Source organism: Macaca nemestrina, chromosome 3 (genome assembly GCF_043159975.1).
Source record: "Macaca nemestrina isolate mMacNem1 chromosome 3, mMacNem.hap1, whole genome shotgun sequence".
NCBI lineage: Eukaryota > Metazoa > Chordata > Mammalia > Primates > Cercopithecidae > Macaca > Macaca nemestrina.
In genome coordinates, this window is record NC_092127.1 from 69,623,648 (window position 1) to 69,650,759 (window position 27,112).

Below are 27,112 nucleotides of genomic sequence, written 5' to 3' on the forward strand. Positions count from 1 at the left end.
ATTATTTTCACACCAACATAAGATAAAGAGATAAATATTTAATACGATAAATATTCCAACCAATTACCTTGATTAGATTTATGAATATATCAAGTTATCACCTGGTGATATAGTTTGGATATTTGTCCACTCCAAATCTCTTGTTGATACATGATCCCAAATGTTGTAAGTGCGGCCAAGTGGGAAGGTTTTAGTTTATGGGGGTGGATCCCTCATGAGTGGCTTAGTGTCCTTCCCAAGGTAATGAGCAAGGGCTTGCTCTATTAGTTCACAGGAGAGCTGGTGGATTAAAGAGGCTGGCATCTCCTCCCATCTCTCTTGCTTACTGTCTTGCCATGTGATCCTCCTGCTCCCCTTTACCTTCCCTCATATGTACGAGCTTCCTGAGTCCCTCAACAGAAGCAGATGCTGATGCCATGCTTCTTGTAAATCTGTACAACCCTAAGCCAAATAAACCTCTTTCCTTTATAAGTTACCCCACCTCAAGTATTTTTTTATAGTAACACAAAACAGACTAATATGCATGTACACACCAAAAATATGTGCATTTATTATTATTAATAACAAAGTAATACCACATGGCATAAATGGGAAAATAGAAGATCTATCATGTGGGAAGATTTTCTCAAACACAGATGCATGGGATTAGGAAAAAGAAAGCTCAGATGGGATGAGCTGGCATCTTGGAATGTCCTCATTCAGTGAGCACAGTGAAGATGGAGAAGATGACTTTCTCAGCAGATGACCCGTGAGCCAACCTTATGAAGAATGAGCAGATGGAGTCCTGGGTCCTGCATCACTGGGGTTGGGGCATTCCCTGGAATCCGGGACAGCCACTGCCTAAGCATCTGCAGGACCCCTGGCAGTCCCACTGACTGTTTCTCATCAATATCAGCTGAATTTTTCAAGGTACCTGAAGCATCACTGTTTCTTCAAGTCGTTGAGTTCTTTCTTCCCCAAGAGGGAAGTGATGTCTTCTCCAAAAATGCTGAGGCAGTTTTCAATGAGAAATTGTACAGTAGAAACCTGTAACACAAAAGGGGAAAATAGGGTGCTCTTCTCATTTGATATAGATATAAATTACATTTCATCTGTGAATCTTGGAGTGAAAAAAAACATGAAATTCAGAATTCTAAGAAAAATTCAGAGCTGATACATAAAGGCATGAACCAGTTTTCTCTAAGAAACAACTATGATCCTTTCAAGAGCATTTAGGGCATGTATGTTAAAATACTTATAATCAGTGGGCTAAAGTTATAATTTATAGTGTAGCTTAATAGTTAACATTCTATATCAGTGGTCTTATCTTTAAAAATAGGGTAATTTTCAAGTAACCCCTGTAGTATATTTGGAGTGAAGATATATATTCTTCAATTCTTGTAAAATATGTACAACTTTAAAGCACCCAATAGAATTATAAAACACCCAATAGATAAAAACTTGTGAAATTCACTTGTTAAATATCTTAAATTTGGGAAGCAGACATTCTCTGAGGGTCTTTTGTGAAGGAAGGAGGCAGCTGGAGAGAAAATGTCTGCTAGTCTAACTGCAATCCCTTTCCACACATTGCCTGGTCTCAGGATTGCTCTCTGGGTGATCTTGAGAGAGAGCTGGAGTCTTACTATTAGGTACATTGTAGCTCCATCGGATATTCTAGAATGTTTTACTAGTTTTCTCATTCCAGCAGCAGAGACAAAATAGTAGCCAAGTAGTTGCTTGAATGTCAATTGTGAGCCCCAGTTGACAGAGAAAGGCAGTATGTGCGGAGCCATGAGTGTTGACATTATCCAAACCACCAATAAGGTGTCAGTAATGACCAGAGAAGCTGGGCCTTATCACCACTGCCATTGTTGAGATGAGGAAACCATGGCTTGGAATCTTTGCCTAAGGTTATACATCCCTCAGTGATGAGACTGAGAGTTGAATCTTGGCTTGTCAAACTCCAAAGACCAGGTTGGTTTCTATCATGTTACACAACTTTCTTATCTCTCTGTGGTATAGTTAATCTAGTGTTTTGTCTCCTACATGGGAAAAATGAAGTGACTCACTGCTCTCAAATTCCTGTTTAACAACCTACCTTCTCATATACTTTCTACCACTCCTACAATAGGATAAATGACTCTGCTACTCCAGAGAAGTGTAAAGTGTGCACCTTAAAAAAATGATTCATCATAGTTAATATCCTGAATTTCAGGTTCAAAGTGGGAGCTCTGCTCCCCAGGGCATAAAAGTGCGAGACCTCATTATCTTTTTCATGAACCCATTTTCTACTTCTGAGGAGCAGGAAGTAGACAGCTAAAGAATGCTTGGGGCTATACACTTGGATAAATTATCAGCTGTCATCTGATTGGCTGAGGAATGCTGCTCAATGTTATGTAACACTCCAAAAAGGTATCACAAGAGAACAACATTAGCCTTGCATTACTGTGCCCTGGATGTGAGACATGGAGTCAAAGGAGATTATTTTGGAGCTTTAACGTTTAGTGACTGTTCTGCTGAGATTTGGACATGTAAGAAGTCTGTTGCCCTATTGCCCCCTTTTTTTGGCCAATTTATCCCTTTTGGAATGAGAGCATTTACTCAATGCCCGTACCCCAATTGTACCTTAGAAGTCACTAACTCGTTTTTGATTTTACAGGCTCATAGGCAGAAGGGACTTGCCTTTTCTCATATGAGACTTTGGACTTGGAATTTTGAGATAATGCTGGAATGAATTCAGACTTTGGGGCATGGTTAGGAAGGCATGAAATGTGAAAGAACATGAGCTTTGGGAAGGGCCCAGGGCAGAATTATATGGTTTGACTCTGTGAACCCACCCCAATCTCATTTGAATTGTAATCCCCGGTGTTGGGGGAGGCACCTGGTAGGAAGTGGTTGGATCGTGAAGGTGGTTTCTAATGGTTTAGCATCATCCCCCTAGTGCAGTCTTATGACAGAGTTCTCAAAAGATCTGCTTGTAGCACTTCCCCTTTCTCTCTCTCTCTCCTGCTCCACCATGGTAAGACAGCTTGCTTCCCCTTCACCCTTCTGCCATGATTGTAAGTTTCCTCAGGCTTCCCCAGCTATGCTTTCTGTGAAGCCCGTGGAACTGTGAGTCAATCAAACCTTTTCTCCTCATAAATTACCCTGTCTCAGGTAGTTCTTTATAGTAGCATGAAGACAAACACTAACGCAATCACTAATTTTTCACAGATGTTGTCAGTTTTGACTTTGTCAAATTTTTAGCCACGGCTCCTCAAGAGCAGTTGTTTGCCTTTGGGCTTTCCTCCCACTGCTGCTCTACCTGGGAGGAGGGTGTCCTCATAAGTACCAGCTGGGGGGAGTCTGCAGGGTATTAGAAGCCCAGAAACAACCTGCAAAACAATGTTTACAGAATGGAAATCCACACTGCAATAATCAGGAGTTGTCCACTAAGGGATGTGTTTTCCTCTTTTATGTTTTATGGCTTCCTCACCATAGAACACTTGCTGTGAGGTAGATTGTTGCTTAAAGAATAAAGTTCCCTTTCTTTCATTTCTGATCTACCACTAAGTGCATATTGGTGAGCTCTTGCTTTTCCTTTTTATCTGGCATGGATAGTATGTCAATATTCCATTTAGAACATAAATTAAAATTTGCATTTTGTAGGACAAAGGAAGCTTTCATAATAGCTATACAATAAAATCAATATAATACCTACACAATAAGTAAAACATATACAGTAAAACCAAATCCTTAGGGTAACCAGCAGTTAATCCACAATCAAGAATTGAGAACATGTTAAAATATGCATTCAGCATGGCCGGTCAGGAGCCGTGATGAGTCGTGACGCTGTAAGCCTGAGCGTTTTCTGTCATCTAGACACTGTTTTAACTAAATTAATGCATTTTACTTAAGCAAATATATTTCCAGTATTCATTTACTTTTTTTAAACTTACTTTTTTTGAACTTACTATTTTTTTTTTTTTACTTACTATTGCCCAGCAATACTGGCAATCTTGCCACAAATGTATCTAAATTATATAGACTCTGCTGAATTGTAAATAGTCCTTCGAGAAAGGCTGAAGCAAAAGCGTGTTTCAAATGAAGTTATTCTTGATAAGTACTATGATTGCCCTTCATTCCTTAATAAAAATCATGGCCTTGTCCTTATGGAATGTCCTAGGTATGGAGGCTGTCTGTCTCCCTCTCTGTCTCTCTGTCTGTCTCTCTCTCTTTCATACACACACACACACACACACACAGAGAGAGAGAGAGAGAGAGAGAGAGAGAGCTAATCTGCTCAAAATTGTGTTGCAAATAGAGAGTACAATCTAAAAACTTTTCTTTTAATGTAAGGCTTGGAAACATCATGTTGGAATCTCTTAAGTCAGGTATATATAAATATCTAGCCAGATAGCCTCAATTCTTGATTGCAATAGGAATTCTTTCTTCTCTGATAACACGAATCACTTTAACAAAAGGAAAATCACAAACCCGAAAAAGCTATATTTTATTTTAAATCAATCTCCTAAGCCCCATCCCTCTTCTACTCATCTTCTTCCAGATTACATTTTTACTTAGGGCACACATATCATGTAGGTTAGGAAGCAATGCAGAAGTGTCTGCTTTAATCAGCGAATATAAATTTAATTTTATTTTAAATGTATTACAGAAATCCACCAGTACAGAAATAATTCATTTCTTAGGCCAAATTCTGGTTGCCCTGAGTTTTTTAGAGGCGTTATTACATCATGCAGTCAAACGAAATTTAAATTAAAATATTGGACTTCATGTCACAACAGCAAGAAATTTTCACATTTTTAGGGAATTTTATATAAGGAACAATGCTATACAAATATTTTCTTGTTTTTGTCTATCTGAATGTCACTTTCTTTAATAAAAGTTCTCAGTTATGTAGACTTCCATCTTTCTTTTTCTGCAACCCTCATCCTCATCCTCACCCTCACATATGCCCACCTCTCCACCAGAAACCCTCAACAAATTACACCAGTTCTATCAATGTAAAGGAACAGACACTTAAAAGCAAAACAGGGTTGAAGTGGTGTGCACACAAATGCCCCCAAATCTATGGTGTCACGAAAGACTTGTCTCCTTTTTCACCAATTCAGGAGAGGCATCCGTTACCTAATTCTCAGGACCAGCATCCAGGGGATGTGGTTTCTAGTCAGGTGTTTCTTATGTCAAAATTTACAACAAAACATGTATTCAGGACTCCTCATACTAAGATTGAGTCCTTGGATGATAATCAGGGTAAGTAGGGATGGGAGGAACCAGGAAAGAAGATGTTCAAAGAACATTGTGGTAGAGAAGATTGGAACTTTCTTATTAAGATTTTTACAAAAATTTTATTATATATGTGCAAATATATATGTTATTAGTGCTCTAAAATTGTAGCCCGATTTTATTATGCTGTCACTTTCAGTTCACACAAAATTTAAAATAGGAATACAAGAAGAGTACCCATCTATAAACTAATGTTATATCCTTGTTGCTTTCAATTCTTTAATGTAGAGGTACAAAATATGACCTTGATATATATATCAAACATATACATATTTGAATATATATGAATTCAAAAATCAAAGTTGATTTTTAACTAAAAATAGTTTGTTGGTAACTTAAAGTTATTCCCAGCTTTAGTAGTGACAAGTTGATGATGTCATTTGTTGTGTCTGACTTTGTTACTGTTGTGTCTATAGACTGTAAAAAGGAAATTTAAAAATGGCTATAAATTAAGAATTTTAATGCATAAGATTACATAATTATTTTCACATTATTATCTGTATTCTATAGGCAAAGTTTGTTCCAGGTAATGACAAAGTCAAGCACACGTAGAGCATGAATCCTTAATTAAAATTTATTTTCATTCCTTTATATAACATGAAACCAGAAGAAAGAATTTCAGTAAAACATATATATCTCTCTTAAAATAAAGGACTTGTGGCACTTGTAATAAAACAGCTCATGCAAGAAAGAGGAAGACCAAGAATTCAGAGAGGACACAGGGGCTGCCCCTGAGCCTCAGGAGGCCACTTCCGCAATGGAGAGAACAGTTTTAAAAGGAGGAGCTGGGCCCTTTCTCTCTTCCTGGATTGTGTTTTTATCATATAGCTTATTCCTTTGCACATCACACATTCAATGCTAGTAAAATCAGAATAACAACTAGCTATAAAAGACGTTTTTTTCAAATCCCCAAGGAGCGAGCAATTTCTCTGTCAAGTGTCACAGTTACTAAGATATTCGTTGTTGAAATCTATTGAGACAATTAAATAAAATTTTAGAAATTTAAGTTCCATTTCCAACTCTACCAGATAGTAGAGTATCTATAATAGCTCTCTATTGCACTTCACATTGAGAAACTGCTCCATAAAAATAGGAAGACAATTTGCAGAAAATAACCCAAAAGAATTAACAAGATTCTGAGATGACATCTATTGTACTCCGAATTTCAAAAGACATTATTTTAAAATAAGGCAATATGTAACCAAGGATATTTACTATGCATATACATTCATAGTAAGGGCCCCATTCTCTGATAAACAGTGCTTAAAGAAGACAAATAAAAAACCTCAGTGAACTCCCATGGACCTTAAAAATGATGTTAAAAAATGAAGCTAGAGGAAACCTTTTTTATAATTCATTGCTTTCCCTTTCATTTTATTTTTCTTTCTTATGGACTAACTGCTTGACATAACAGATGGCCCTGAAAGTTGTTAATTAGATTTTTATAAACAAAGGTAGCTTAAACTCATTGGCTTCAAACTCTGCTGCTTGTAGCCCTAAGGATTGTGAAAAAGTGTCTCAGAACCCAACAACAGGGTTCAGAGCAGCCAAACTCAGGAATGTCAGGGGCTACTTACGCTAAAGTGTCTAGGGGGGTGTGAGCACTGGACTCTAGCATGGAATTTAATTAAAAGGAAAAGTTCTGGGTTTTTTTAAATATCTGTAAGTCCTTCCATATAATTTCAAAACTCTACCATGAAATATTTTATAAAGTAAAAATCTCTTTGGAAATGATAATACGCATCCCTTACTTTATATTGCTTGTAGGATAACAGGTTTTCATGGCATAAGGAACATATTAAATTCAAAATAATATTTACAAGGATATGTGTACTTCTTCTTGAGGTTGTTCTCCTTGTAGATAGAGCTCTTTGTAAGCAAATAACTTTTAAAATAAATTTTTATCAAATCATTTTTAAAAAATGAAACATGACTCTTTTTTCCCATATAAGCTAAAGTGTTTCTTGATGTAGTAAGAACCAGGAAAATGTGAGACATTCTTGAGAGTTGAGGCCGACTTTAAGATGATCTAGACATTCAAATTATGAGACCAAAAGCAGCTATTACAATTATGCTCAATTACATAAAATAAATTAGCTTTCAAGAATGAAAGTGAAAGGATAAAAATATATGAAAGTCTTACCATAGAAATATAAATATTTTAAAATGAAAGTTTTAGATCTGGAAAGATCTGAAAGAAAAAATTTCCTGGATGAGCCAAATAGCACAATTGAAATGACAAATGGAAGAGACAGTGAATTTGAAGACAAATCAATAGAAAGTATCCAGTCCTGGGCCAACACAGTGGCTCACGCCTGTAATCCCAGCACTTTGGGAGGCCGAGGTGGGTGGATCACGAGGTCAGGAGATCGAGACCACCCTGGCTAACACGGTGAAACCCCACCTCTACTAAAAATACAAAAAAATTAGCTGGGCGTGGTGACGGGCACCTGTAATCCCAGCTACTCGGGAGGCTGAGGCAGGAGAATGGCATGAACCTGGGAAGTGGAGCTTGCAGTGAGCTGAAATTGTGCCACTGTACTGCACTTCAGCCTGGGCAACAGAGTGTGACTCTGTCTCAAAAAAAAAAAAAAAAAGTAGCCAGTCCAAAGAAGGGGAATAAAAGGGTTGAAAAAAATTAACAGATCCTTGGGAACATGTGGACAATAGCAATAGGTTTAATAACTGCATGTACTCACTCACATGTAGAAGCTAAATAAAAGTTGATCTCACAGACATAAAAAGTAGAACAGAGCTTACTAAGGCTGATGGAATGGAGGAATAGAGAAATATTGGTAATGGACACAAAATTACAGATAGCTAGGAGGAATACTTCTACCACTGTAGGATGACTATATTGTATATTTTCAAATAGCTAGAGGAGAGGATACTGAATGTTCTCAACACAAAGAAATGATAAATATTTGAGATGATGAATATGCTAATTATTTTGATTTTGTCATTATACATTTATGTATCAAAAGATCACTATATATCCTATAAGTGTGTACAATCACGTGTCAATTAAAAAATAAAAATTAGGCTGGGCGTGGTGGCTCACACCTGTAATCCCAGGACTTTGGGAGGCCGAGGTAGGAGGATCATTTGAGATCAGGAGTTCAAGACCAGCCTGACCAACATGGTCCAACATTTTAGTAGAAACCCCATCTCTGCTAAAAATAGTAAAAATTAGCTGGGCATGGTGGTGTACGCCTGTAATTTCAGCTACTTGGGAAGCTGAGGCAGGAGAATCACTTGAACCCAGGAGGTGGAGATTGCAGTGGAGCTGAGATCATGCCACGTCACTCCAGCCTGGGCAACACAGCAAGACTCTGTCCAAAAAAAAAAAATTAAAACTTTTAAAATTTTTAAATACATTTAAAATTAAATTTTGAAAAGTTTTAATATACTCATAATTGTAACCCCAGAATGAAAGAAGAGACAAAATGGTCTAGAAAAAAAAAATGCTTTAAGTAATAATGGCTAAAAATTTCCCAAATTTGGCAGAAGATAAAATTTACAAATCCAATAACTTCAGAAAATGTGAAACACAATCAGATTCAAAGAAAACCATGCTTTGAGATATTATAGTCAAACTACTCAAAGCCAAATATAAAAAAGAAAATCTTGAAAGTAGTAAAAATGAAATGAGAAATCACAGACAGGTGATCAGTGTTGAATGATCATATGCTACTCATCACAAAGCAGAGACCAAAACACAGTGAAATAACTTTAAAGTGTTGAAAGGAAAAAATGGCAAGCAAAATTCTATGTTTGAAGAAAATATCTTTCAAGAGTGAAGGTGAAAGACATTTTTAGATAAAAGAGGCTAAGAAAATTTGTTGGTGCCAGACCTACACTATAAGAAATGGTAAGAAAACTTTCTATAGGGTGAGCTTCAGAAATGAATGATGAGTATTAGAAATGTTTATTTCTTATAAATTATAACTAAATGAAGTTTACTTTTTAAAATTTCAGGGCAATTTTTTCATGAAAAATGCTGAATGTTACCATTTGCCACAATGAAATCAAAGCAGGCAGACAAGAGTGTCCTTCCCCACAGAGGCCTCTCTAGTCTCAGCTCCCTCAAGCAATGCATCTGGTATTTGGAAATAGGTCAGAACATTCATATGGCTTTTGCTATTGGCCGGGAAACAGCTTTTTTGAACTATCCTTTTTTCCAACCTACAAATACTATTTTGTGTGATCTAGACATGCTGTAAAGGGCAAGGTGCAAAAAAAAAAAAAAAAAAAAAAAAAGGAGAACATCTTTACGAACAACCTGGCTACCGCATTACAACTTCAAAAATCAAAGCTTACACAATAATTGAAGCTAAAGGTTTGATTATTTTCCCCAGTAGCATTAAAAAAAATGAGGTAGACATATGCTGATCACTTAAAAGTGATGTCCTTCTCAGCTCAGTTCAATCCTGACATTCTTCAGAATGAAAGACTCAAAACTCCTGTGTGTTTGACATAACAGCTAACTGCATTACCTGACCCCAGAATGGATCCTGTGCTGGAAAAGAAACATTATTGGGGTCAACCAACAAAACTGGAACATGAATGGGAGATTAAAACATGCTACCAATGTTAAATTTACTGAAGTTGATAACTGAATGGTGGTTATAAAGAGAATACTCTTATTCTTAGGAAATGCATAAGTATTTAATAATAAGGGGCCATGGTGTATACAACTGTCCTACAAAAATAGGTGTGCACATACATATATATGGAGAAAGAGTCAGAGAAAAAATAAATGAAAAAGCAGTGTGGTAAACTGTTAACAAATAGGTCAATCTGGGTAAATGGCATATGGGTATTCTTAGTGTTATTTTGTACTTTTCTGTATGCTTACAATTATTTCCAAATAATTGAAAGCTTTTAAAAATAAAATAAGTAAACCTTTTTAAAAGGTGGAAACAACCAAAATCACTCTTTATATAACTAGTGATGATTGGGGAAAAAAAAAAGTTTAATTTCAGTAAAAAATGTCTGCTTGTGAAAATCACTTTATTACAACAAACTATTAGAGTTTATGGACTTTTTTTTTTTTTTTTTTTTGAGACAGAGTCGCACTCTGTTACCTAGGCTGGAGTGCAGTGGCATGATCACAGTTCACTACAACCTCTACCTTTCAGGCTCAAGCAATCCTCCTGTCTCAGCCTCCTGAATAGCTGAGACTACAGGCCAGTCTCACAGTGCCGGGCTAATTTTTTGTATTTTTTGTAGAAATGCAGTTTTGCCATGTTGGTCAGGCTGGTATCGAACTCCTGAGCTGAAGTGATCTGCCTGCTTTGGCCTCCCAAAATGCTGGGATTACAAGCCTGTGCCTGCGTGCCTGACCCAAGTTCATGAACATTTAACACGCAATATTCTTTTCAAGCTTAAGCATTGTAGTTAACATGTATTCCTCTTGCTTCATATTGCTTAGTCTTTAATTTTTAAACATGTGAAAACATACATGAATATAAAAAAGTACACTTTTCCACACAATATTTTCTAAATATTTCTTTCTCTCCTCTCTTTATCTCTCCTTTCCTTCCTCCCATCTCTATATCATCCCTGTCTCTATCTCCTTTTCAATCTACCTAAGGCAGAAACTTGGAATTTAATATTTGGTCTCAAAAACAGTTACAGAGACACATTTCTTGATGTCCTCAGTGAGGACTGGAAGGAGAATGCTTTCAGGTGGTCCTTCTCTTTGGCTAGATTGATGTACCTAATCAAATTTAATAATACCCCAAAATAGAGTAGGATAAATTAGATAATTGCTTATTTTCAAATCAATCTATGTTGCTAATATTTTCAATATACTTTATATTATTTTTAAAAACATGGGGCTAGATTCAGCAACATCAAATCATGGGTTGAAAAAACAGGCAAAATATTTCAGGAAAATAAAGCATGGCCTCCAAAATAACAGGTTGCCCTGTGATATCAGATTTGGGCAGGAGATCCAGTCCTCAAACACTCATGCATGGATTGGAAGGCCCAACATCTTCTTGGGTTCAAGGATAGAAAGTTGAGCAGTGTAACTTGCATGTATAGGAACTTTTTCCTTTTTTTTTTTTTTTTTAGAGACAGGGTTTGGGTCTGTCACCCAGGCTGGAGTGCAGTGTTTCAATTACAGCTCATGGCAGCCACTGCAGCCTCTGCAATCTTGATGCCCTGGCCACAAATGATCCCTCTGCCTCAGTCTCCCAAGTAGTTGGGATAACAGGTCAAGCTACCATGCCTGGTTTGGAAATTTATTTTATTTATTTATGTGTTTGTTTTTAAAGGCTAGTGAAGTGAAGCAGTGGAAGTGGAGAAGGAATAAATAATTCTGTAGCTTGTTGTGATCAATTAGTTGTAAACACCACTGCATTCGGACTAGCCTGGTTTGGAAAATTTATGTTTTAAGAACAATGCTAGCTCCAATCCATAGAATGGAGAGAAGGAAAAGTGAGAGTGGTAATCAGAACTTCCTCGAAAATAAACAAAACATACAGGTAAATGAGAAAACAGTATTTACACAGAGGCAGCCAAGTTAATCTAAATAAAAAGTTGTTGGAGGATGGTCTAACAATTTCTATTAAGGAAAAGGGAAATAATTTTGGAACACTGCTTTGCAGAGATTTGCATTCTTTTGCTGCAAATTAAAGATTTAAAATATATATACTGACAAAATACTTTGGAAGGGAAGAGCACCAGTGTTCCTTTAGTTCTGAAGAACTACAGTTTTTAAAAATGGGAGAAAAAGTTAAAACTACATAAAATATTTATAACAACATATTAAGACTGTCGTTCTAGATAAAAATGTCAGCAGCTGGTTGTCACTGATGTGGGTACATGTGTAAATTGTACCATCCTCATAACTGGGCCTTGATGGGCCCTGCTCTTTCACAGGCAGTATTACAGTGATGGGAAGTAGATCTCAGAGTGGAAGACAGGTTGGTTTGGAAGTTAAACACTTAATTGTAACTATGTGATGCAAGCTATGTCCTCACAGGCAAGTCACTGAACTACTCTGAGCTCGCTTCCGCAACTGAAAAGTGGGTCAGTTAAACCTCTGAGTGTTCTTGTAGCTTGAAGTGCTATTCAAATATACAGAATATTCATTTACAGGTTAAATCATACTTATGAAATCTGGCATTTGGATGAACACTCTTGGCCAAGAAACAATATATTTTTTAGAGAAAAAAACCCACAGTATTTTATTTCTTTATAAGATAAATAAATTGCAATATATGCAATTTGCTAAAATTGGTTCCTATTGGCTCCCAGAAAACTTACTCTTCATTACTACGATTCTCTGATTGAAGTCAATTCACCTATTGTTTACTAAAGATTAATATTTTCTCCACTATTTCACTGCAACATTAATATCCAAATTGAAAATGTTTTAAGGTTCATTCATACATGGACTTATCACCCTCTCGCTATTTAAAAAATTGTAGTAAAGTTACGTATAGCATACAATTGACCATTAGTGACATTTAGTCCATTCACAATATTATGTAACCATCAACACTATCTCTTTTCAGAACATTTTCATTACCCCTAAAGCAAACCCTATACCCATTAAGCAGTCACTCCCCTCCTAGCACCAACACCACATTTTGTTTACTCATTCATCAGTTGACAAACATATGATTTATTTCCACTTTTAGGCTATTATGAACAATGCTGCTATAAACATTTTGCATGAATGTATGTTTTTATTTTTCTTGGCTCTATATGTAGCACTGAAATTGCTGAGTCAAAAGGTAATTCTAGGTAAAACTTATTATGGAGTCATCAAACTTTTCTGCACAGGCTGCCACATTTTATTTATCTACGAGCAATAGCTTCCCCACTCCCTATCTCCACACCACCTCAGGATGAGAGAGTGGGCCACCTACTTGGCCCAAAATATGCATAATTACATATATCCCATGTCTAATTACTCATGCCAGTTTGTAGAAGAGTAATAACAGCAAAAGAAATAGGTGTCAGTCATTGTTGTAAATGCCTTATACATATTCATATAGCTTTATAACCAATATAACAGCATAAACCTGGTTCCCATCCCCCCCCATTTAAAAAAAGGCTTTTTGAAAACTCTCTCATCAAAGATTTTATGTTTCCAGTTTGAACATCCCTCTTTTACCTGCAACATAGAGAAGACATTAAGCAACAGAAACTGAAAACCTTTACAGAAATATTCTACGAACAAGAAGATATGCAGGGAATGATACAAACATGTATTTCTTCCCAATAAGCTTTGGAAATATTTTCCTAAAGCAAATAGCTGCATTGAAGATTCTGTCAAATTAATAACTTGAAAACATTTTATTTGTCTCAACCTTTTATGGTGATGCATGAGGTTTGGTGGAGTGGAGGGAGGAGGAAAGAAGAGTGTTGAGTGTGTGTGATGAACCCTCAAATAAGTATGAGACTTGGTGTGTGGCGGTTCAGAGCAGGAGCTACAAATTGCATGATCCCTGTGAACCCAAGAGTGTCGACCCTGGATGTCCACGGTAGGAAACCACATTACCCATCCTTATGCCAGCCTAAGAATGTGTATTAGAAAACTAACCTGCATTCCATGAATCAAACCTTTGTTTTAGACTGTCACCTCTCTACAGATAGCAATAAATAATCTGCTATACAAAAATTCAGGCAATCCAGTATATGATTATTTGATTAATTTCATTTGCGTATTTTTTTGTGTGTGTAGATGGCATCTTGCTATGTTGTCCAGGCTGATCTTGAACTCCTGCCCTCAAGTGATCCTCCCAAAGTGCTAGGATTACAGGTGTGAGACCACCCTGCCCGGCCTATTTGTATTATTAGATTACATTTATTTACAGAGTTAATTTGGGAGTATAAAAGCAATTTTTCAAACTTAAATGGACTATTGAATAATACTTGGTGAAGAAGGATCTATTTTAGAGGTTTAAAAACACAGGTAAGACTGGGCATTGGGGGATGTTGGAGAGGTAGTTCTAGAGATTTCCTCACTGAACTCTCCTTCCATAGCCCCTGAACACTCACTCCCCAAGTACTCAAAGAGCCCTGTTGAAAAACCACTGATCAAAACTAAAGGAGATTGTTCCAATAGTTACCATAATTTAACTACCATTTTCACATATTTGCACTGAAAAAAGTACAAAGAATGCAAGTGCCATAGAGGAGGTCAAAAAGTTAGTTACTGGCTTAACAGACATCATATTAAAATGTTTTGCATTTTAAGAAAGTTTGGGGAAACATTTAATTACTTTTCTCTATCTGTCCTAGACAATATGAAGTTGACTGTGCCCTTTCATAGCTAATCCACATAAACACAGGACCAAGCTGGGGTCTTACCAGAAGGTGGCCACTAAATTCACCATGGGCCAGGCCAAGAGAAGGGATCTCCCAGCACAGGTGCGGCCTTTGCTGACTTTGTCCACACCATTGGCTGTCCACGTGTTGTTCAGTGGCGTTTTATTTTTTAATCCGAAAGCATTTTCTGTACTTAGAAAGATAATCAAGCAAGATCTCTGTCAGTTTGTTTCTTAGATGCTGTGGGAGCAGCTGTGCTCATGGAAAGATACCAGTTCTCCCTGTTCCAGGAAAAAGCAGGCCTAATTCATCTCTATTACCTTGTATGCATAACACAGCGGATAGTTAGATGAGCGTTTACAAAATGTGTGCTGAGAGAAGCCTGGCTCAAGAAGGTGCTGCACACACTTTATGAATGTCAGCAAATAGCTATGGACTGACTGGTCAATTGAGTATGAACCATACTTTACCTTTTAAAGATGTTGCTTTTACAGAGAACCATTAATGCATTTATTATTTATCTCTTACTTCAAAAACATTTTGAAGAACTGAACAAAGACTAAAAAATGCATGATATATAAGAATAATAATATTTATAGAAGTTTTACTTAGGAGAGACAGACTAAAAAATATATAACCTTGAATTAGAGGGATTTAAAATACGTTTCAACCTTAGTTTTTATAAGATATTTTAGCCTTTAAAGCAGAGGTTATTTTAAATTTCTTAAGATTTTGTTCATACCACTTTTTTTTTTTAATATATTCTGGTTAAAACTGAAAAACTATAGCCTACAAACTGAATCCAACTTAGAAAACAAAACCAAACATACCCCAACTAGAGGCCAGCAGGTCTTCTGTGTAAGTGATGGACACATTTCCCATTTATCTCGGGAAAGTAAAAAGGTGATCGATTTTGTCAGCAGTGAAATTACTTTTTTGACAATTTCTGCCTAATCTACCTTAGACCTCTAATATAGAAACCAACATATCTCCTGGGTTATTTTACAAATTTAATGCTCAGATGGACCTGCATTTTAAATAGTTATAAAACTGATGAAGGATTCCCAGGCAACGTGGGCACAGCACTCGGGGACTTCCCACTAGTCAGAACTACTTGGGGAGACACCAAAGCTACAATGAGATCAAAGACGCCTCATGTGGAAATCTCCCTGTGACTTCACTGATTCCTGAGACAATGCTAAAACTCTTCAGTGGAACTTATGAAATGAATAATTTTGCAGGAAGCATGCATGAAGAATAATCTAGATGCAGAACTTAGGGCACATTGAATATAACAATACAGGTTGAAAAAGTGTCTGGTGATATAAGATGACTTTTTTCCTGAAATTTTTAAAAATGTTTTTTACCCTATGTCTGTGTATCTGAAGATTTTTATGAAACAATCAGTTATCAGATAAAATCATTTTTCTAATTAACACCTCTAAAGTCATTATCAAATAACAATATATGACCCATTGGAAATGCAGACAAACACCTGCTTGTTTTTACAGATTTTTAGATTTTCTACCATAAGTATCTATGTGTACAAATCTGAAGATGCTGTGTGGAAACTTCCACATATGTGAACTTGGAAAAATTTATTTGAGTAATTCTTCTCTTACTTCAGTAAAGTGCTAATACTGTCCAATTTTTTGAAACCAAATCAAGGAGTTATCTAAAAGCCCAGAACAAGAGGCTAGTGCAGTGGCTCATTCCTATAATCCCAGCACTTCTGGAGGCTGAAGTGGAAAGATCGCTTAAGCCTGGGAGTTCTAAACCAGCCTAGGTAACATAGTGAGATTCCCATCTATATAAAAAAAATTTTTTTTTAATTAGCTGGGTGTGGTGGCATATGCCTATAGTTTCAGCTGCTCCAGAGGCTGAAGTATGAGGATCCCTTGAGCCCAGGAGGTTGAGGCTGTAGTAAGCTGTGATCATACCACTGCACTGCAGCCTGGGTGACACAGTGAGACCCCAGAACAAAGTTTATATTCTCCTACAATATTTACTAAGCATCTACCATGTGCCAATCACTCTCCTAAATATTTTTTGCACACTGTTTCATTAGATCCTGAAATTGCAAAAACAGCAATTACTTTTGCACCAACTTAATACATCATGTAGTCTCTATTAGCCCCATTTTATAGATGAGGAAACTCATGGAGAGGTAAAGTAAATTGCCCACATTATAGCACAGACAACCTAACCTGAAAGCTTATCCTGGTAACCACTTGACTTCTACGGGTGTTGACCCACCTTCTAAAGCTGTTGCAGGGAAGAATAGTTCATGAAGCACTCCCTTCATCTTTCCTACCCTCACCCTTTCTCCCTCCCCAGGACCCTCAGGCTAGCTGATGGGATTGCTCTTTGAGAATGAGGGGATAAATCTCATGACATTCTATCAACAAACTAGATACTACCTTGGAAATGTTTAAAATGTATTACAACATAGTTTTGTACTCAAATGGATTCTCTTAGGGTCCCTCTATGTTTCTTCACTCTCAGTCACTGACACTATTATACTATTTCAGTAGAAATGAGAAAGTGTGAATTTAATATAAACTGGCTCATAGGAGGAGGAGGAAGATGAGGAAGAGTAGGAGGAGCAGCAGAGAAGGGAAAGAGGAAGAAGGAAGAAAAAAGGGAGGTGGGGGGAGAAATCTACTTTAGTATTTATGCTGGAGAAAAAGCCCCAGTGAACCCTGGAAATTTACAGGATTCTAAGGACATTTCCCCAGTTCTAAGATAGAGATGCTCCCTTAGGTGCTCGGGAGTAAGGGTCATGGATCACGGTATATTTCCTAAGTATCTGTTTACAATTCCATTTATAAGAAGTTAATAGTAATCTTCATCTTTTGACATAAACAAAATTCATTTTTCATTGTTTCTGTATTCTTTTACAAGTAAATATAATGGTAGTGATGTAAGGAGACTGTAGGCTAAGTACAGCCTCTTTCTTTAAAGTTTTCATTGATCTCTGCTAGTAATAATACCTTAATAAAGCAGATTCTGTCTTTAAAAAGTCATAATTTTATTTGAAAAAATAACTTCTTATTTAACATTTGAATGAATACCAAGAGTGCTCACGAAAGCCTTATCTGACTTTAATTAATGAGAACAGAAGTTTTTAATGTCATATAAAATAAATGACAATAATCACAGAACAATTTTTACTATTAACCTCCAGCAGAACTGGAGCAAATATAATGCCTTTGTGAAGAAACAAACATTTAAATCCTTTTTATTACTATACACAAACTAAAATTTACTTGTTTTGACAAAATACAAATATGGCAATTGGTCAACTATTTTTTCCACTTGAGTTGATTACTGTAGCATCAACATAAAAAGCAAGAGAGCTTCCAACCAGAGCCTGGAGGTGAGTTAAGGTCCAGTGCAACCTACATCATTCCACTCCCTTTTTATGGATAAGTGGAAAAACTAGACATTAAATTCAGATTATTAATTCTAACAGATTAATTGATTCAAGGTACAATACAATGCTCCTTTTTAAAGTGAGATGTGACAGGGAAGAAATATTTGTTATTGCAGGGAGCTATTTCTTTTTAGTAGTTTTTCCCTGAAAAAAAAATTGTCACATTAATAGTAAACATAAATGTCCCCAGATGTTTACTGTGGGAAGGCTTGTACCTAATTTCCTAAAAATTGTGACAAAAACTAGTACAAGGTGTCAGCATTCATCACTGATAGGAAACTTCTTTTAAAAAATCTATGTTTCTATCTCAAGGGCCTTGGACTTATAACCAAATTAAAATAACTTCTATTACTTTCACTTTCTAATATTCCCAATGAATGTAAAAAGTACATAAAAATAATCTAGGAACTGAGTCTCTTAAACAAAGATATTATTAAATATTTTGATACCAATTTTGTCTCATCATAAAAGCCCTTGCTTGGATGCAAAGAGCCATCTCAAAAGCATATGCAAAAAATGAAAAATGTTGCACACCTTTTGTGATAATGAGTCAAGCAAAATAAAAATTCAGCTCCTCCATAGACACAATTTTTTAGCAGACAGAAGGGGAACATCGTCTTTATGGGAAATGTTTTTAGCAGAATACTATAGATTCTGTAAAACTCATTAAAGAGTTATTGGTGTCCAGGACAATAAATGGCTTCTGGTGAGAAAATAAAGGCCTACTCTTTCTAAATACTATCATAACTACAAAGATTAAGACAAAATAAGTAAAGAAAAATATATTCCCCTTAAAAGTTGAATGTGAATGCTCTACAAGGTCCGAAGAAAGACAAAATGAGCACTCTTGTTGTTTATCTTTCTGGTTCAGCACAGTTGGGTACAATGAGGGGTGGCAGAAAGAGCACAGTCTTGCCTCGAAAGCTGGCCTGGACTCTAGTCAGTCCCCCCAAGCAATTTCCCAGGGCCACTTACTGATCCTTTCTCAGCCTCTGTTTTCATATCTAAAACCTAGAAATGATAAAACCTACCTTGGAAGGCAGTAGGGAAAGCTAGGTGATACCTCGGTAATGTTTCTAGTATGGTTCTGAGAACCTTTCCAATAAATTTTAGTTTCCTATATGTATTTACTTGGGTTAAATACAGAGAACGGTAACTACTCTTAATGTTTTTAAAAATAGAGACTTTGTCAGTGGCTTTTTCAGGACACTTCACTTGGATCTCATGCTAAGGCCTAGACAATCTTCATTCTGTCTTATTTATGATATCACCACCTCGATAGTTAAATTTGTAGGCAATTGCTCTCATCCAAAACATATTATCTTCATCTTTGTTTCTGACTTTTTTGATTGCTGGACTTCTCATTTATTTCTTCTTTCATTATGCAATCTGCTTCATGTTTTACTAGATTCCAAGCAGATGAGAGTTGTTTTTTTATGCACCACAAAGGAAAGGTTGATTTCACTGGTGACGGAAAACCAAATGGTTGTGGAATCTTCTGCAAATCCAAAGAAAAGAAATAAAGAATAGAGGCAAGAGCATCAGGTGTTGGGTAAAAGCCTGTGCTTCGAGATACACAAATCAAATTTTAAATGTGAACTCCCCTAACTACTAATGTGGTGACCTGGGGGAAGCCATTAGACCTTTGTACACCAAGGACCACTGTAAAACACAGAAAATAGACCCATCTCAATCTTACAAGAGCAGCTGTAAGGGTTAGACAAGGTTGGGTGCATAAAGTCCTTAGCATAAGACCTGACCCATGACCTGCCTGTGGGAAATCATACGTATCATTATTATCACTCAGATTAAATATCAGATTTTTTAAAATGAGTACTTAATCTTGCATGTCTTATCTGTGTCAGGCATAACTGCAAGCCAGGATGTGGTCAGCAAAGAAGCACTTTATTTTTCTCCAATGACTAAAAAGCTTCTTTGTGAGATTTTGTGTGTTGAAATATTCTTTGTCTTTCAGGATATTTCATAAATATTGAAAACAGAAATGGAGCAGGTAAATAGATGGCCATATACCTCAATTCTTCCCATCTCCCTGCCTTCGGACATTTACTAAGTCATCACCATTTTTCTAGGCTGGGTAAACGTTGTGTTCAGTGTGAAGAGGAAAGTAAAACTGTTGGTTCTACCTGTAACATAGAGGCCAAATCTCTCTTCTGCATCTTTCATTCTTATTGCCACTCCCAGGATGAAGCCTTACCATAATTATCAGGACTATTGCCTCCCAAACCAGTCTCCCTTCTTCCATTTTTGCCTGCCCTTCGACCTATTGTATCCCAGCAGCCAAAACAATATACTAAAAATGTTACCTGATTTGGTTACTCCTATAGAGGCCCTTCAGGATAATATTCCAACTCCTCACTTTGCCCTATGGATACCCGTGGGACTACTCTCATATCTAACATAATTTCCCCAGGCATTTTTCTCCGGTCACATCAGCCTTCCCTGAACCCCTCCCTCCAAAGGATCAAGCTGCACCCACCTTAAGCCTGTTGTTCCCTCAGCCCAGAAGTTTCAGCTGCGTGGTCTAGAAATGCTGCTGCTTCTCATCCCAGAGCTCAGGTTTAAATGTTATCATTAAATGTCACCTCAGAAAGGCCCTCTTGGATGATACCTCTCTGACCCTGTAACATCATTTTCTCCACATGGCAGCCTATCTATCTTCTTCTCAGAACCACTAATTATAATCTGCAATATCCCCTCATATTTTATCATCTGTCATGAAGCCCCAGGCAAGAGGGACCCTGCCTGTCACATTCTCAGTTATGTTCTCTACGAGGGTACTGCACACAACAGGACCTCCAGGAATACCTGTCGAGTAAATAAAAAATCAAAACATTTGCAAAAGCAGAAGAACGATTACTTTATATTTTCTTATAGTAAGAAATAGTGAAATGCAATTCATTAGTATAAATGCATTTTATGATAATCAGGAGAGCATATCATGTATATGTAGTATACATACTTGGTATTAGACAGAAGCAACAAATCACTGAACAGAAAGGGATGCCGTTTCTGCTCCCTCCAGCCTTGTCTGAGTTGTTCTGAGCTGTGGATTAGCAGGGTTCATTAAGCACCTTCCAATGATGTGGTTTTCTTATTGTAGGTGTCTATCACAAAAAAGTGCTTTCCTGTACGCATCAAATACTAAAGAACAAAAAGTCAGTGGTCAAACATATGATAGCATTTTATGCCAAATTTCAAGGGTTATACAATGCTAAAATTCTGGTCGATCTATCACTGCTGGCAGAAGCCACATGGAAAGCATGAAAAGGAATATAGCCAGACCCTAGGAGCAAACTCCAGCCCCATGTGACAGCTTGCAAGGAAAGGTGACTTCAGTATACAACCTCAAGCAACTGAATTTACCCCAAAGTTTGAATGAGCTCATTAGCAAATTCTTCTCCCAACCCTCCAGTAAGGAATGCAGCCAGCCCTGATAAACACCTTGATTAGCCTTATGGAACCCTAAGCAGAGGATCCAGTCAAGCCTATCTAATCTCCTGATCATGCAACATAATAAATTCTCGTTGGTTTCAGCCACTAAGTTTATGGTAATTTGTTATAAATTCATAAAACCTTTATACTTTGGTACCTGAAAATGGTGTGCTGCTGTGATAAGCATCTAAAAATTCAGAAGTGGCACTGGAATCAGAAGTAAGTGGATGCTAGAAGAATTTTGAGGAGCATTAGAGAAAACACCACCTAGATTGTCTTGAACAGACTCTTAGTAAAAATACGGACATTAAAGACTCTGCCCGAGAGGGCTTGGAAGTTATGGAGGAGCATTATAGAGAAAATCTAGCTTGCCTTAGAGAAGAGTTAAGTCAGAACAAACAAACTTTGGGTAGAAATATGGATTTTGAAGACATTGCTGATGAGAGTTCAGAAGAAATGCATTGAAAATGGGAGGAAGGGAGATCCTTGCTGCAAGCAGGCCAACAAAATAAAATTGCACCCTCTAGTTATGTAGAGTATGGACATTTTAAATGTGAACTTGCATAGTTAAGTGAATAGGTTTTCAAGCAAATAGGTGAAAGAAGTGCTTTTTTTTTCTTATAGGAAAATGTGAGAAGAGAAAGATAAGTTGAGAGAAGAATTATTAAAAAAAAGAGAATCTGAACTTGTTAAATAAAAGAGAATGAGACTTGATGATTTGTGAGATTCTTTCCCTATTCAGGTACCAGTGATGGCAAAATTAATAGGATGCTTCAGAAAATGTGGCAGAGAAAAACAAAAGTTGAACATGTGATTATACAATCTGTTACTAAACCTTCATAAAGATCAAACAATGAGAGTACTCAGGTACAGTAAAGGCTCTTTGAAGAGATTAAGGATGTGGGATATAGATCCCCTCAATATAACTAGAGGCACTCAAAAAGCTTAAGGGCATTTTCTTGCAGCCATATATGCAGCAGACAAAAATACTATAGCGATGATGTCAGAAGACTTGATGAACCCAAATTCTGCCTAATGAGCGAATATGAGTGACAACCATGGGAAACCCATAAAGTTCTTGAGAATTTTATATCTGCAGAAACACTGCCAAGTTGTCTTGAAAAAGACAGAAAGAGTATACAATAACAGAAGACTGTCAGATCCTCAAACCCTACTGGCAGAAAACAGGCTGATAAAACTACTCAACTGCAAACATGTGCTACTTTTCATGAAAAGCTAGCAGATGACACAGAAAGCAGTGCCCAAAGTCCAGAGGGAGAACCAATGACCCAGAGTCAGGGATCAAAGCCACAGGGCATTGTGTTTGAAGTATTCTTGGAGATATTCTTTTAAAGTTACTAATAGAATACATAGTATGCCTTGCATACACAATAAATGTCAAAAGACCACTAAGAAATTTGCAGTACCCATGTCTCTAATCTGGCAAAATGTCCATCATAGTAATAAAATAGAACATGTAATCTGGAAGAATAATATCTAACTATGGAGTTATAATGAATTTAAAATGAAGTAACCTATCAAAAGCGTTCTTAAACTATGTAATGTTCTCCATAAATATTTATTGTTAGTTAATTCTGATTCGAAGTGACAGAGAGATCATCTTCTATCCAAAGAAAAGTTTCCACTGCTTTTTAAAGGAAAAATAAAATCACATTTTCCTAATGTTTTAAGCCAATTTGTATTTTTGGAAAGTGCATTTCTATTGCATCACCTAAGCCACTATAGACCGTTATTCCTCAGAGAAGTGTCCAATCCCTGTGAACCGTTATTTCTGAATAACAGCCAGCATTTAAAATCTGGTTAAAAATAAAAAGGGAAACACAATTTATGGCCCAACATGCATAAAACAAAACAACACGGAGACTTGCAAAGAAGTAATTACAATTTGGTTACACGTTAGCATAAAAATGTAGATAATTAAAGATTCTGAAAAACTGACTCCTATCTTGTCTAACTAAATTAATACTCAAATTTTGGGGAAAATTGCTAAAGAACACCAAACAATACCGGAAACATCAAAAAGTTTCTAAACTTAACAAAGTGCTTAAATGTTATTTGGTTGAGCTATAACCAAGCTCATGTGGTCATAATAGGTAAGGTCAACTAGACTGAATAGAAAATAAAAGCTCAAAAGAGGGGCAGACATTTTCACAGACGTACAGAAAATTGTCTCCTATGGAGCCAGGAAAGCATCTTCCCTGAGAATACAAAGCATTCTCTCAAGCTCAGCAGCACTAAATCTTATGAACATTACTAACCCTACAAAACCGGTTCTAAAGTTAAGAATTAGTTCATATGTTGTAGAGGAAACAAGACAGAATGCTTCCTGAGACCACCAGGCTTTTTTGATGATCAAAACATGCATATGAAAAGAATACATTGAGAAATGAAGCCTTAAATGACCACTTTTTGATTAATGTGAACATCCTTCATTCTTCCATTCTTGGTACTGAAAATCGGTCATGTCTGCAGCACCTCGCAGAGCAGCACAGGCAAATCTTTGAAGCCTGAGGATTCCTCAGTAGTCAGGATCACTCACCGTTATGATGTCAAGGTTCTAAGGCTCATCTGATAACTGACAAACTGGCATACTCCCTTCTCAGATTTTCTACCATCTTTTAACTTCTAAAATCTCACCTTTATATTTTTAGATCATTGTAGATTCACAGTGGTTGTAAAAAATAATACAGAAAGATTCCATCAGCCTTTCATCCAGTTTCCCTTAGTGATAATATTTCCCTAACCTATAAGTACAATAACATAACCAGGATATTAACATGGATGCAATCAAGATACTGGACATTTCATTTGCCCCCAGGATTTTCTGTATTTCCCTTTTACAGCCACACCAACTTTCTTTCCACCTCTGTCACCTTTTTAATCCCTGGCAACCACTAATCTGTTCTCTATTTCTATAATTTTGTCTTTTCAAGAATGTTATATAAACAATTATATAGTACATAACATTTGTGGATTTTTTTCACTCAGCATAACTGGAGATTCATGCAGATTGTTACAGATAATTACAGTTCATCTATTTGTCTCACTTAGTAGTATCCTATGATGTGGTTATACTTCAGTTTGTTTAACCACTCACCTGTTGAAGGACTTCTGGCTTGTTTCCAGGTTGGGGCTATAACAAATAAATCCTCTATAAACATTTGTGTACAGGCTTTTGAATCAACATACATCTTTATTTCTCTGGAATAAATACCCAGGAATGTGATTTCTGGGTTGTAGTTTCATGTTTCATTTTAAAGAAATTGTCAAAGCATTTTTCAGATATCTGTATCATTTCACGTTCCCACCAGCACTGTATGAGTGACCTACTTTCCCTGTGTCCACACCAGTATCTCGTTTCACTGTTTATTTAGCTGTGCTGACGGGTGTGTAGCGATCGATACCTCATTGTGGACTTAACTTCAATTTCCCCAAAGGTTAATGATCCTGAAATTCTTTTCATATGTTGATTCACCATCTGTTTATCTTCTCAGTATTATAGAACTTATGGTATTCTGCTAAAAACATTTTATGTAAAAATAGGGTTCCCTTTCCAGTAGAAGAGTAACCTTTTCATAGAGGAGGAGGTGGCTGTACAACTAGGTGAAATGCCTTGAAGCCACGCAGCCATGAGGTAACACAGGGACTTAAATCCAGCTGATGTAGGAGGTCACACAAGCCTAGGGCAGTCAGGCCCCCTCAATCTTCTCATGTGGAGAGTCTCCTTGTTTTGGCAACCTTGTAGGCCTGAAATTTGATCTTCCTAATAAAATTTATTGTTGCCTTTATAGTACCCTGAATCATTGTTTGAATATGTATATTTTATTGCACAGTAGCTAAAGACTTCAAGGAGTCTGTATTTGATTTATCATTTAATTCTCATTGACTTTGGCACATTGAGGACATTTTTGAATGAATACTTAAAACCATTTTCTGCCATGGATGGAGACAACAAAGTCTCTTTGGTTTATTCCACTCATATAACAAGTAGTGTTTGAACCTGTAGTACGGGAAAGGCACTTAGGTTGGGGCAGCAGCAAACAAAAGGGAGCCAGGCCCGACTCTTACGTAACCTACATTTGAATGCGAGAGACAGAAGTTTACCAAATATTCACACCAGTAACTGTGTAACACTAGACTGATAAATGCTGCAAAGAAAAATTACAGAGTGAGACGTGAGATGTAAAGAGGGAGCAATACCTGATTTTGTTGTGGAGAGGCAGGCAAGGGAAGCCCTCCTTGAAGAACCCATTTGAAATACGCTTTTTAAAAAATAATTTGGAATTAACTAGAAAGAGAGGTGGAGAAAAAGGGAGAGAAAGTGTGAGAGAAAGAGGAGTGTGTATTGAGAAGAGAGGTTTCATTGCTTAATGCAGAAGGGATGTAATTTGAGTATATCAAGTTTCAGAAACATGAAAGAGTTTGCAGGATTGGAGACACCAGAGAGTGAAATAATCCTGAAGACGTAGGAAGGGACCAAAAATGTAAATCTCATTTGTCCTTTTCAATCTTCAAGGTTTTTTATCCCTAAACCAAACTGATAAAAGTGGTATATAGATAGTGGCTTACAGATACTTCTAACAGCTTGTAAAGGGACAATACTAACCTGGGACAAGCTTGCCTGTATTTGGTACTATGGAGGTTCATTGGGTAACACTTTCTGGTCCCTCATCAAACATCCGTGATAATGTATTTAATGTATGAAGCATAGCTCGACTTATCTCTGTACATTTCCCAATGACCAAATTATTACAAGGTGATTTCCTCTTTCTGCCTCTCTCACAGAGTAAGAGAACTCTCTCCTTCTAGAATCTAGTGATTCATAATCAATTATTATATGCATTAGAATTACTTGAGGAAATTAAAAACCCTCCCACTCCCATTCCCTAAAAGTTCTGATTTATCAGATACAAAACCCCTAAATTTTTAGAAAGTACTTTGCAGGTGATTCTTGTATATAACCAGGATAGTAAATGACTGTTTTTAAGGCATGCATTGAGAAATATGTTATGCTTTGATGTCATCTTCTCCTTGTAGTGAAGCCAAGGAGAGAAAACATTTGCTTAGGAAAATCCAGGGAACTTTCCTTAATATGATAGTTACCTTTACATGTAATAGCTAAAACTTAATTTATTCTGAAACAACATTGTGGAGAGGGTTCTGGGAAGAGTTGGAAGCACCAGAAATGTGTCTCCCACCTAGACAAAAATTGCACTGGCAGAATCCGTCTTATGTAACTATTTTGGAGCTCTGGAGTCTATTGAAGGCTTGCATTTCCCAGAAAGAAGGCTTAGACAGTAAATTGCAGCTAATTTCAGTCCATTTCAGCTCTTACCTCAGTAGCAATGTGGCAGGAAATGTGCCCAGCAATGTGGCAGGCAGCTGTGCACATGGTCCTGAAGCAGCTCCTTGGAAGGAGCCAGGGTGGGCAAAAAGAACACTGTCTTCAAATATCAGCAATCTGTGTCTAATCCCTAATTGCTGCTCTGATCACAGAGGTGCAGACAAAGAGGTGGGCAGCCATTATTGTTGTGCCTCTCCCCATTGTTGCAGGCTCCTGCCCCTCAGGCTGAAGTGACTTCTAAGGGATGTAAAGGGCCACTGGTCTTTCCCCACTTTATTTTTGCTTTTCCCCTGTTGATAATG

General features: G+C 36.9%; 1 long non-coding RNA gene across 4 annotated transcripts; it reads right to left on the reverse strand.

Annotated features, from left to right (window-relative positions):
• Positions 1-470: 470 nt before the first annotated feature.
• Positions 471-26,231, reverse strand: LOC105486173 (uncharacterized). Of its 4 annotated transcripts, none has more exons than XR_011621044.1 (4): positions 26,073-26,231; positions 20,973-21,154; positions 14,599-14,748; positions 471-1,026 (listed from the first exon to the last, which is right to left on the reverse strand). It is a non-coding gene; the product is annotated as an uncharacterized lncRNA (long non-coding RNA). The 4 variants fall into 4 exon arrangements; XR_011621043.1 differs by lacking the exons at positions 471-1,026; positions 14,599-14,748 and adding exons at positions 17,635-19,490; positions 20,490-20,818; XR_011621045.1 differs by lacking the exons at positions 471-1,026; positions 14,599-14,748 and adding exons at positions 17,635-19,490; positions 24,104-24,210.
• Between the last annotated feature and the right edge of the window lie 881 nt (positions 26,232-27,112).